This window comes from Taudactylus pleione, unplaced genomic scaffold (genome assembly GCF_031769625.1).
Source record: "Taudactylus pleione unplaced genomic scaffold, aTauple2 ptg000637l, whole genome shotgun sequence".
Taxonomy (NCBI): domain Eukaryota; kingdom Metazoa; phylum Chordata; class Amphibia; order Anura; family Myobatrachidae; genus Taudactylus; species Taudactylus pleione.
The window spans coordinates 6,115,923-6,127,326 of NW_028285039.1; positions in this window are offsets into that span (position 1 = coordinate 6,115,923).

Sequence of the window (11,404 nt, forward strand, 5' to 3'; positions counted from 1 at the left end):
ATTTACTAAACTTGATCTAAAAGGAGCTTATAACTTGATCAGAGTTAAAGAGGCTGATGAGTGGAAAACCGCGTTTAATATGCAAGATGGCCATTATGAGTACCTCGTCATGCCTTTTGGTTTATGTAATGCTCCTGTGGTGTTCCAGGAGTTTGTGAATTAAATTTTCCAAGATATACTTTACCAGTTTGTTATTGTTTATCTTGATGATGATTTGATTTTTCCAGGAATCTTTCTGATCATCGTACCCATGTTAAAGAGGTATTAAGTCGTCTTCGAGCTAATAAGCTTTATGGTAAGATCTCCAAGTGTGTTTTTAAAGTTCCAGTTATACCCTTTTTGGGGTATATCATCTCCGGTTCTGAGCTTCAGATGGACCCTGAGAAGTTATTAAACTAAGGGTAGGGGGCTGGAGAAACACCTCTGCACTAGGTTTAGGTTAAGAGAAATGTATATACTTACATAGTAACCCCAATTAGACAATTTGTAGTACATATGAAATCATTCTGTCGGGGTGCTGCCAAGGACAACATATAATAGTTTACAAGAAGAGAAAAGAGAAGAGTATTGTCTCTTTGTTGGCGCACATAGATTATAATTTTATATAAAATATAACATTTATTAGATAAATTATTAAAAAGAATTTGTCGCCTTATTAGTGAAATATTCCAACAAAAAATATAATAAAAACATTGAAACAAACGTGTCATCAATTATTATTAAATTATTAATAATTAATTTGTCTGTGTCCCTTTAAGTTGTGTTTCTGAGTGAGAATTCTATTAAATGTTGTTGTCTCCAGTGTCATTAATCATAATATGTGAATTACCGTATATAAATTCATATACTTAATGATACTGGAGTTCAATTAACCCTGCATCTGCTGCCTGTAGTTGTAATAAAATGTGCTATATTGAAGCTAAACCAAGATATAAATTCCATTAATGATGTTATGCTGCCATCTATTGATTATGGTATGCCATTACACCACATTAATTGTTAAATATAAAAAAGCAGGTTGATCCAATATATGCTATAATTTGCACAACATTCTCTATAGTAGCCATATATTTGTATTCATGGAATATTGTCACATGGGAACATGTTTCCAGTTCCTGATACTAATCTTAGTGCCCCCTATTGGGTTGAGACACAAACAATCAGCTGCAGCAACCAGATAAATTAGTAGGTTTGATAGTCTCTAAGAAGTATTACGTTGAGAGGTGTTAGTAACACATCACTCAAAAAATATATTAACACTTGGGCTAAATGGTGTGCACTGCATATTAAACTTCAATTTATATGGTAAGTATGTTATAGCTCCATTGTGGTGTCTCCCATAAGGGTTATAAAGGTGCTATTTATATTGTATTAACTCCTCTTATGGGGCTGCAGAATACCTTCATGAGTTATAATGCTTTATCACCCAATATATAGACCATCAGTATTTGAAAGGAAGCTATAATATCTGGTATATTGCACAGTTAGCTTAACTAATAAGGATTGTAGCTTGCAGCTCCCCCTATTGGGTTCTATTAAATAGCATCACACATGGTTAGTAGAAATTACTTATAGCTCCCCCTATTGGATTACATCGCACTTTGCTGATAGAATTTATTTATTATAGCTCCCCCTATTGGATTGCATCATAATTTACTAATAGACATTTGGTGATGTCTAAACTGATTAGTATGCAGACATCTTAGTGCCCAAATTGATATTAAAGATTACTTAACCCAAATATAAGGGTTCCCCCTGTATGACTGCAGGGTTGGTTCATGCAGTATGAAGTTGTATTTGGTTTTTGCTCAGAGTGTAGCACCCCCTGTTGGTTTTAATTATACTTAATACAATACAGTGCCATTGTTGTAGCTCCCTATATGGGGCTGCAAAATAGGTTAATAAACTATTACTCAGACCAACATTACTGAGTGTATGATTTAGATTCCTCATGCAGGGCTGCAAGGTTTAATCACAAGTAGTGGTATTAACGTAAATTATATACATTCCCACTGTTCACTCAGAGTAACACTGTAACATAGTATAAATGCTAGATAAGCATGGTAATGTATGCCATTTTCTTCACTGTGTTAATCCCATTCTCTTATACACACAGTGGAGGCAATGCTTTCAAGTGCCGACATTTCACACAAAGTTATGTTTTTTCAATGTTGTATGATTTATACCAACTTAAACAGACTCATTAAACAAAGCAAAACATGGTGGAATAGAACAACATTTAATAACTATGTCAAGAACGACATTACACCAAGAGGGTTTAGACACAACATTTTCCCCACTTTTGAGCTGGCTAATGAAGATCTTAGAAAAGAATGGGAGAGAACATTGACACAATGTTCCAAAGATCTAATTAAAATACTAATTAAACACGAGATTCTACTAAATCAATATGCCAATGATATTTCCACTTTGAGTGAAAAATTAAAGAAGTATGAGTCTTTAGATAAATTTCAAATTTTATATAATAAATACAAGAAAGAGAGAGATGACTTTGAGCAGGGTATTATTGACAGGAAATGTCGTAAATTCCATAGAGAAAAGCAAGACTTTGCAGAAGATAAGGTATACAGATGGAGGAATAACGTACAACGTCAAAAGAAACCCAAACCAACCCATTACACAACCTCTGAAGCAGAATCTTCAGATGGAGAAGGATCCTCTAATCTATTTGGGAGAGACTGGAATAAGCAACGTTTTTTAGATGGCAGTCTGAAATACATCAGAACAGGTTTAGGGATGGAAAACCAAAGTTCAGAAGGCAAGGGGAGGAGGAGTACGAAGAAAGAGAGAGACACGTGGATGGAGGGAAGATCCGAGAGAATTTAACAAAACAGGAAATAAACAACGACCAACTTAAAATTATCAATCTTACCAATAAAATCCTCACCAAAGACCAAATCACCCTATTGAGCAAGGGATTATCCTTTTCTCCCACACAAAAACCAAATAGGTTTGAGTGTCAAAAAGATCTTCATCTCTTCACGAAAAAGATTCTTCTAAAAAATGTCTTTATGTAACAAAATAATATCTTCCAAACTCTAAATTATACACCTAACCCTATTTTATCAGTGGAGGATTATCAAATCCTACAAATATTGGAAGATTTGGTAATGGAGAGTGAAGACATTGACCGACAAAAGCTTTATACCATTTGATGCTTGCAAAATTAAACCTAAATCATCTTTCTTCCCGGACTACAAAATATGTCCCCCAGTAAAGGTCTTTCAGGACTTAGTGTCCAGAGACTTAGATACTCTATTTTCAAAACCATCCAAACCTCAAGGAGATAATCTGACAACGAAAGATTTGCTTTACAACAAATATCACAGTGGAAAGACACAATTATTAAGCCCTCTGATAAAGGGAGCAATATTGTTCTTTGGCCCCGTACAATGTATCTTGAAGAATTACATAAACAACTCGGAGACCGACAGTGCTATAAAATATTGACATTCAATCCCACTGGAATTTCAAGTAATGTATACCAACTTGATTACTAAAGCACACACAGATGGTGTGATCAATAAAAAAGATCTGGATTTTCTTAGAACAGATAATCCCAAAGTTCCCACATTATATTTGCTTCCTAAAGTTCATAAAAATGACACTACCCAACCAGGAAGACCTATAGTCTCCGGTGTGGGCAGCCTAACAGAAAAGGCAAGTATATATGTGGATCAATTTTTACGTCACTTTGTACTTACATTACCTTCATACGTAAGGGATACAATGGATGTCCTCAACAAATTACAAGATCTAGTAGTTAATCCCAGGACTCTATTGGCAACATACGATGTAGAGAGTCTGTATACCAGCATCAATCACATCAGAGGAATCCAGGCAGTCAAATATTTCCTGGACATGGGTAGATACTACGAAACAAACTCCTTCCTGCTCTCACTATTAGAATTTATATTAACCAAAAACTATTTTACATGTGATGAGACATTCTACCTCCAGGTTAGAGGGACGGCAATGGGGACAGCGTGTGCCCCCACTTATGCCAACCTCTACCTGGGGTGGTGGGAGAAAGAACATGTTTTTAAAGAGGAATATGAAAAATACACTGCATCCTTCTGTACCTAAGGTATATAGATGACATACTAATACTTTGGGAGGGTACCAAGGATCTCCTTGAAGAGTTTATAATGATTCTGAACAATAACAATTTTAATCTAAAACTTTCAGAAGATATTAGCCCAGAAACTGTGAATTTCCTGGACTTAAAGATCAAGATAGAAGTGAATGGTCGGATTTCTATGGACAATTTTCGTAAAAAAACGGCCACCAATAGTATCTTACATTCCAACAGTGCACACCTACCATCCACTATTAAAGCAATCCCCAAAGGAGAATTATTGCGTACAAAACGTAATTGTTCAGATAATGTGACTTATCAGGAAAGAGAACAGCAATTGTGTACAAGACTCAGAGGGGATATAGTAACAGGATCATTAAGAATGCCTAACACAATGTCAAAAAATACAGAGATTCTTTATTAATTCCAAAACATTTAAGGAAGAACCAGTAAGATTTATTGGGACTTTTAATAATGAATGGAGGGAGATCAATGCCATTTTACAAAAGCAATGGTCAGTCTTACAGACGGACCATGATCTGAGGAGTATGCTTCCCACAAGTGTACAAACAAGTTGGAACGCTCGCCAAATGTGAAAGATAGCTTGGTAAAAAGCCATCTATCCGCTATGAAAAAATCATGTTACCCTGTAAAGGGCTCCTACAGCTGTAAGCAATGTAAAGCTTGCCAATGTATGATCTCCAGAAAACATTTTGAAGATCATTAGAACAAAAAAAGGACTATTGACCGTTACATTAACTGTAATACAGCTGGTGTGGTCTACCAATTAGAGTGCCCATGCGGGCTACATTATATTGGTAAAACCAAGAGACCATTAAAAGTGAGATTGCTAGAACATATAGGCAACATAAGAAATGCTAAACGAGATAAGGCCAGATTCAAACCATTAACATCAGTAGCAAATCACTTTTTACAATGTCATGATTGTAATCCCAAAGATCTAAAAGCATTTGGTATGAAACAAATACAATTAAATATCAGAGGTGGAGATATTGACATGGAATTACTCCAATTTGAAACAAGAATGATCTTGATGAACAGTCTGCATCGTTTTGGATTAAATTAGAGTATCCGTTACTCTCCATTTTTATAAATTAAGCCTTTTTTGAACGCATCTGATATATCTTTAGATTTTTTACTGTGTCCTCAGAAGGATCACGCTCTATGATCATTTTAAATTATATTTATTGTTATTAATATATACACATATTTTGATGTCAAAATATGGAATTTTGTTAACAATTTATTATAAATGTAATGATACCACGAGTGCACTCAATAGAGCTGCATTTTCATCACTTATGACTGATTAATAATTAGGATCGATTTTTTTAAATCTATATACCACTTATTTTTGTAGTAGTATTGATAATGAGAACTATCATTAGGATCATTTAACGATAATTTGTTCTTTAGTCACGATTTATTTTATCACTTTATTGCACACCCTTATATTTATATAATTGTTCATCACATTTTTTATTCACCACACACGCATATAATTTCATAACATGATCCATTCGTATTCACTATGACCACACTTATCACCAAGGTGTGAACTTATTTAATTCTTGTCTCATCACCAACACACGTAAATATTATAATTATTTTTAATAAGGTGTTTTATCACTAATATATATATAAATTTCATAATTATTCCTTTTATACACACAGAGCATTTTTTTCACGGTTTTAATCATTCATTTTCACTTTACATTCATCAATTAATATTTTGAATAGACAATAACAATTTAGTAATGTATAAAAAAATTGTGACACTTTTTAATATGGATAATAGATACATAGATTGATATATATCTGTTAATGGATATGACACTGATTATGACTTGCAAGGGCATAAAAATATCCTGCAATTTATAGCCTGTATATTGCAATCTAGTTGCTAGGTAATATTGCTTTGGATATTAATAATCTGTATAACCTATACACTTACCTGATCTAAATTTCCTATTGATTTTAATCTTTCTAATAATGAACTTTGTGATGTGGCTGAAAAGCTTATTTATAATAGAGATCGTGGAGTTGTTTACAATTGATGGGTGTGTTGTGGATCCTTGTCCAGGATTGGTCAGTCCTGTTAATAATGGAAAAGATGAAATAAAAATCTACACTGCCCTAATATAAAAGTGACCTCCTGATTGGCTCAGCAGCCCACATGTTGAGACTAATACTAAGCTGGCTGCTGATTGGTCCAGCAGACCATGTGACCTTAATACTGCATTCCGATTGGCTCCCGACCGGAATAAAGCTTCACTGGATGAGGCGATCAGGTTGCCTTGAAAAAACATAACTTTGTGTGAAACGTACGACGGCGCTTGCGGCTCCTGCCGCTGATCTTGTCCTATGTTGTGTCAGCACTTGAAAGCATTGCCTCCACTGTGTGTATAAGAGAATGGGATTAACACAGTGAAGAAAATGGCATACATTACCATGCTTATCTAGCATTTATACTATGTTACAGTGTTACTCTGAGTGAACAGTGGGAGTGTATATAATTTACTTTAATACCACTACTTGTGATTAAACCTTGCAGCCCTGCATGAGGAATCTAAATCATACACTCAGTAATGTTAGTCTGAGTGAGTAATAGTTTATTAACCTATTTTGCAGCCCCATATAGGGAGCTACAACAATGGCACTGTATTGTATTAGGTATAATTAAAACCAACAGGGGGTGATACACTCTGAGCAAAAACCAAATACAACTTCATACTGCATGAACCAACCCTGCAGTCATACAGGGGGAACCCTTATATTTGGGTTAAGTAATCATTAATATCAATTTGGGCACTAAGATGTCTGCATACTAAGCAGTTTAAACATCACCAAATGTCTATTAGTAAATTATGATGCATCAGCAAAGTGCGAAGTAATCCAATAGGGGAGCTATAATAACTAATTTCAACTAACCAAGTGTGATGCTATTTAATAGAAACCAATAGGGGAAGCTGTAAGATACAATCCTTATTAGTTAAGCTAACTGTGCAATATACCAGTTTTTATAGCTTCCTTTCAATTACTGATGGTCTATATATTGGGTGATAAAGCATTATAACTCATGGAGGTATTCTGCAGCCCCATAAGAGGAGTTACTACAATATAAATAGCACCTTTATAACCCTTATGGGAGACACCACAATGGAGCTATAACATACTTACCATATAAATTGAAGTTTAATATGCAGTGCACACCATTTAGCCCAAGTGTTAATATATTTTCTGAGTGATGTGTTACTAACACCTCTCAACGTAATACTTCTTAGAGACTATGAAACCTACTAATTTATCTGGTTGCTGCAGCTGATTGTGTCTCAACCCAATAGGGGGCACTAAGATTTGTATCAGGAACTGGATACATGTTCCCATGTGACAATATTCCATGAATACAAATATATGGCTACTATAGAGAATGTTGTGCAAATTATAGCATATATTGGATCAACCTGCTTTTCTATATTTAACAATTAATGTGGTGTAATGGCATACCATAATCAATAGATGGCAGCATAAAATCATTAATGGAATTTATATCTTGGTTTAGCTTCAATATAGCACATTTTATTACAACTACAGGCAGCAGATGCAGGGTTAATTGAACTCCAGTATCATTAAGTATATGAATTTATATAATTCACATTTTATGATTAATGACACTGGAGACAACAACATTTAATAGAATTCTCACTCAGAAACACAACTTAAAAAGACACAGATACAAATGAATTATTAATAATTTAATAATAATTGATGACACACATTTGTTTCAATGTTTTTATTATATTTTTTGTTGGAATATTTCACTAATAAGGTGACAAATTCTTTTTAATTATCTAATAAAAGTTATATTTTATATAAAATTATCCTCTATGTGCGCCAACAAAGAGACAATACTGTTAAAGGCTATTCAAGATTGGGTTTTGCCCACTTCATTAAAGTCTAATCAGAGATTTTAGGCTTTGCCAATTATTACAGAAAGTTTATCAAAGCGTTTTCAACGATTGTAGCCCCAATTACTGCTATGACAAAAAAAGGGGCTAATCCCAAAGTATGGTCCCCAGAGGCATTGAATGCCTTTCAGACTCTTAAAGATGCATTTTCTGCGGCCCTCATTCTAGTTCAACCTGACATTGAGAAACCATTTATGCTAGAAGTGGATGTTTCCACTTATGGAGTTGGGGCTATTTTGTCTCAAGTGGCTGCGGATGGGAGAACAGTGTCTTGGGGATTTTTTTCACTAACGTTTTCTAGTGCTGAGAGTAATTACTCCATCGGGCACCAAGAATTGTTAGCTATTAAGTTAGCTTTGGAGGAGTGGAGATATTTATTAGAACGCAGAAAACATCCTGTTACAACAAATTTTTATGGTCTGTAAAAATAGTATTTGAAGACAGCCCATTGTCTGAACCCACGACAAGCTCGTTGGGCACTCTTTTCTCGTTTTGATTTTGTCTTCCGGTATCGTCCAGGTTCTTTGAATAAAAAGGCAGATGCTCTCTCACGCTCAATGTTGGAAGAGAACAAAATGAGGATCAAAGGTACCCTATATTAAACCCTCTGGCCTTTTCTTCAATTTCCATCTCTCCCGATCCTCCTCCTGGGAAGATATTTGTGGCACCTGAGTTACGAGATGAACTTCTTTCCTGGGCTCATAATTCTCATTTCTCTGGACATCGAGGGGTTCATAAAATGTGCTCTTTTTTGCAACGTTCCTATTGGTTGTCTTCCATGAAAAAAGGTCCAAGAGTTTATACGTTCTTGTTCTAAGTGTGTACAACATAAGTCCTCCCGGCAGTCTCCAGTTGGTCCTCTCCATCCACTACCCATTCCCACCCAGCCATGGACCCATCTTTCCAGGGATTTTATTACAGATCTTCCTGAGTGTGTAGTTATTTGGGTAATGTTGGATCGTTTTACCAAGATGGCTCATTTTTGTCATTTGGCTCGAATTCCATCAGCCCCCAAATTAGCACAAATATTTATCAAGGAGATATTTTGTCTTCATGGACTTCCTTCTAAGATAGTGTCTGATCGGGGTGTCCAGTTTGTTGCTCGGTTTTGGAGGGCTTTATGTTCATCATTGCAAATGAAATGACAGTTTTCTTCTGCATATCATCCTCAGTCAAATGGACAAACTGAAAGAGTGAACCAGGAGTTGGAGACCTTCTTAAGAATGTACATTTCTTCCTCCCAAGATGATTGGATGGATTTTTTGCCTTGGGCTGAGTCTGCTCATAACTTTCATTATTCGTCTGCTACAGGTGTAAGTCCTTTTTTTGCCAATACTGGTCGACATCCTGAGTTCCTGAGCTTCAGTCAATTCCTACTGTGGACGTTCCAGCAGCTAAAACTACCCTCCAATATTTTTCTGGAATTTGGAGACAGGTACATAAGTGTCTTAGGAAAGCCTCTGATTATTATAAAACCTTTGCTGATAGAAAACGTTCGACTGTTCCTAAATATTCTGTTGTGGATTGTGTCTGGTTGTCTACTAGAAATCTGCGACTTAAGGTACCTACCATGAAGTTTGCTCCCCGGTATATTGGTCCTTTTTGTATTATAAAAATTATCAACCCAGTGGCATGTAAGTTCCAGTTACCTCCAACCATGTGTGTACCTAACTCCTTTCATGTCTCTTTGCTTAGACCATTTATTCTTAATTGATTTCATGACAGCTTGCCTAAGGTACCTCCCATAACAACTGCTCGAGGTCTGGAGTTTGAGATTGATAAGATTCTGGATTCACGTAAGCATCAAAATCAATTGCAATATCTTGTAGACTGGAAGGGTTATGGCCCAGAAGAGAGATCTTGGATTAAAGATTCTGATGTCCATCCTCCTAAGCTGATACGTAATTTTCATGCTACATTCCCTTTAAAACCTGGTGGGTGTTTGGCGACCACCCAAAAAGGAGGCGGTGGGGGGTTACTGTCAGGACTGTGACTATTTCAGTACACAAAGATAGACTACTTTTGCCAAAGTTCCATTGTGGTCGCTGGAGGAGCTATCCTGCTTGCTGGCATGCTCTCATTCACGGGATAGAGTGTTAAAGTGATCTGTTTCCCAGGTGTCATCAGGTTGTGGGATTCCTAGATTGCTCATTATTTCAAACTTGATTCTGATTCTGGATCACATGTTCTGAAACTTCCTATGGATCACAGACCTCTAGTATACTGTAAAGCCTGTTACTAACTGTGGCTCAGTGTCTGTGCAAGGTTGCTTTCAGGTCTTTTCTTGGACTCCTGCCAGATCCCCGCTGTGCCTGTGAATTGCTGTGGACTTTGGCATCAGAAGTTCATCTGGAATATAGCAGTTATCCGCTGCACTACAGAGCCCAGCATTCCTATTGTCTAAGTATTGCTTTTTGCTTCATCATTGTGCTCTCATCATTTTGCTGCACTTTACCTGTTGTCTTTTTGTTCCTGTGGATATTGAACTCATCCTTGTTACAGTTGTCAACTGCACCGTTACAGTGTCATCTCCGCATCACGGGGCTCAACCTCGCTCCGTACTCTAGCCACACCACAGGGCTCAACCCTGCTACAATCTTCTCCGCATCACGGGTCTCAACCCCGCTCCGAACCCTAGCCACACCACAGGGCTCAACCCCGCTACAATCTTCTCCGCATCATGGGACTCAACCCCGCTACAATCTTCTCTGCATTCCGGGGCTCAACCCCGCTACAATCTTCTCCGCGTCACGGGGCTCAACCCCACTACAATCTTCTCCGCATCATGGGGCTCAACACCGCTACAATCCTCTCAGCATCACGGGGCTCAACCCTGCTCCAAACTCTAGCCACACCGCAGGGCTCAACCCTGTTCTGGAATCTCATCGTCTTACAGGGCTTAATCATACTCCGACTTCACTACTCCACAAGGCTCAAGTTTGCTTCATCTCTCACTGCACCGCAGGGCACGGCCCTGTCCCGGAACTATACTATTCTGCAGGGTCCGCTCTGCTCCGGATTTCCATTACTACAGGGTTCTATCCTGGCAAAGGTCCTTAATGTCATCCTGAGGTGTTAGCCTCATTCTTGACTCGGGGTTCCCTACCACGTTAGGTCTTATATAAAGACTGCTTATATATATTTGGGGATTCTCTCCTATACATATTATTGCATATGTGAACCTCTGTGCTGTTTGAGACTTTATTTTGAGACCTTGCTGTTTATAATGCTTATGTGAATAAATTCTATTTTACTTTTATCCTGTGCTACTGAGTTTCATGGAGAGGTCATTCCTAAGACCGTCCCAGTTTATTGT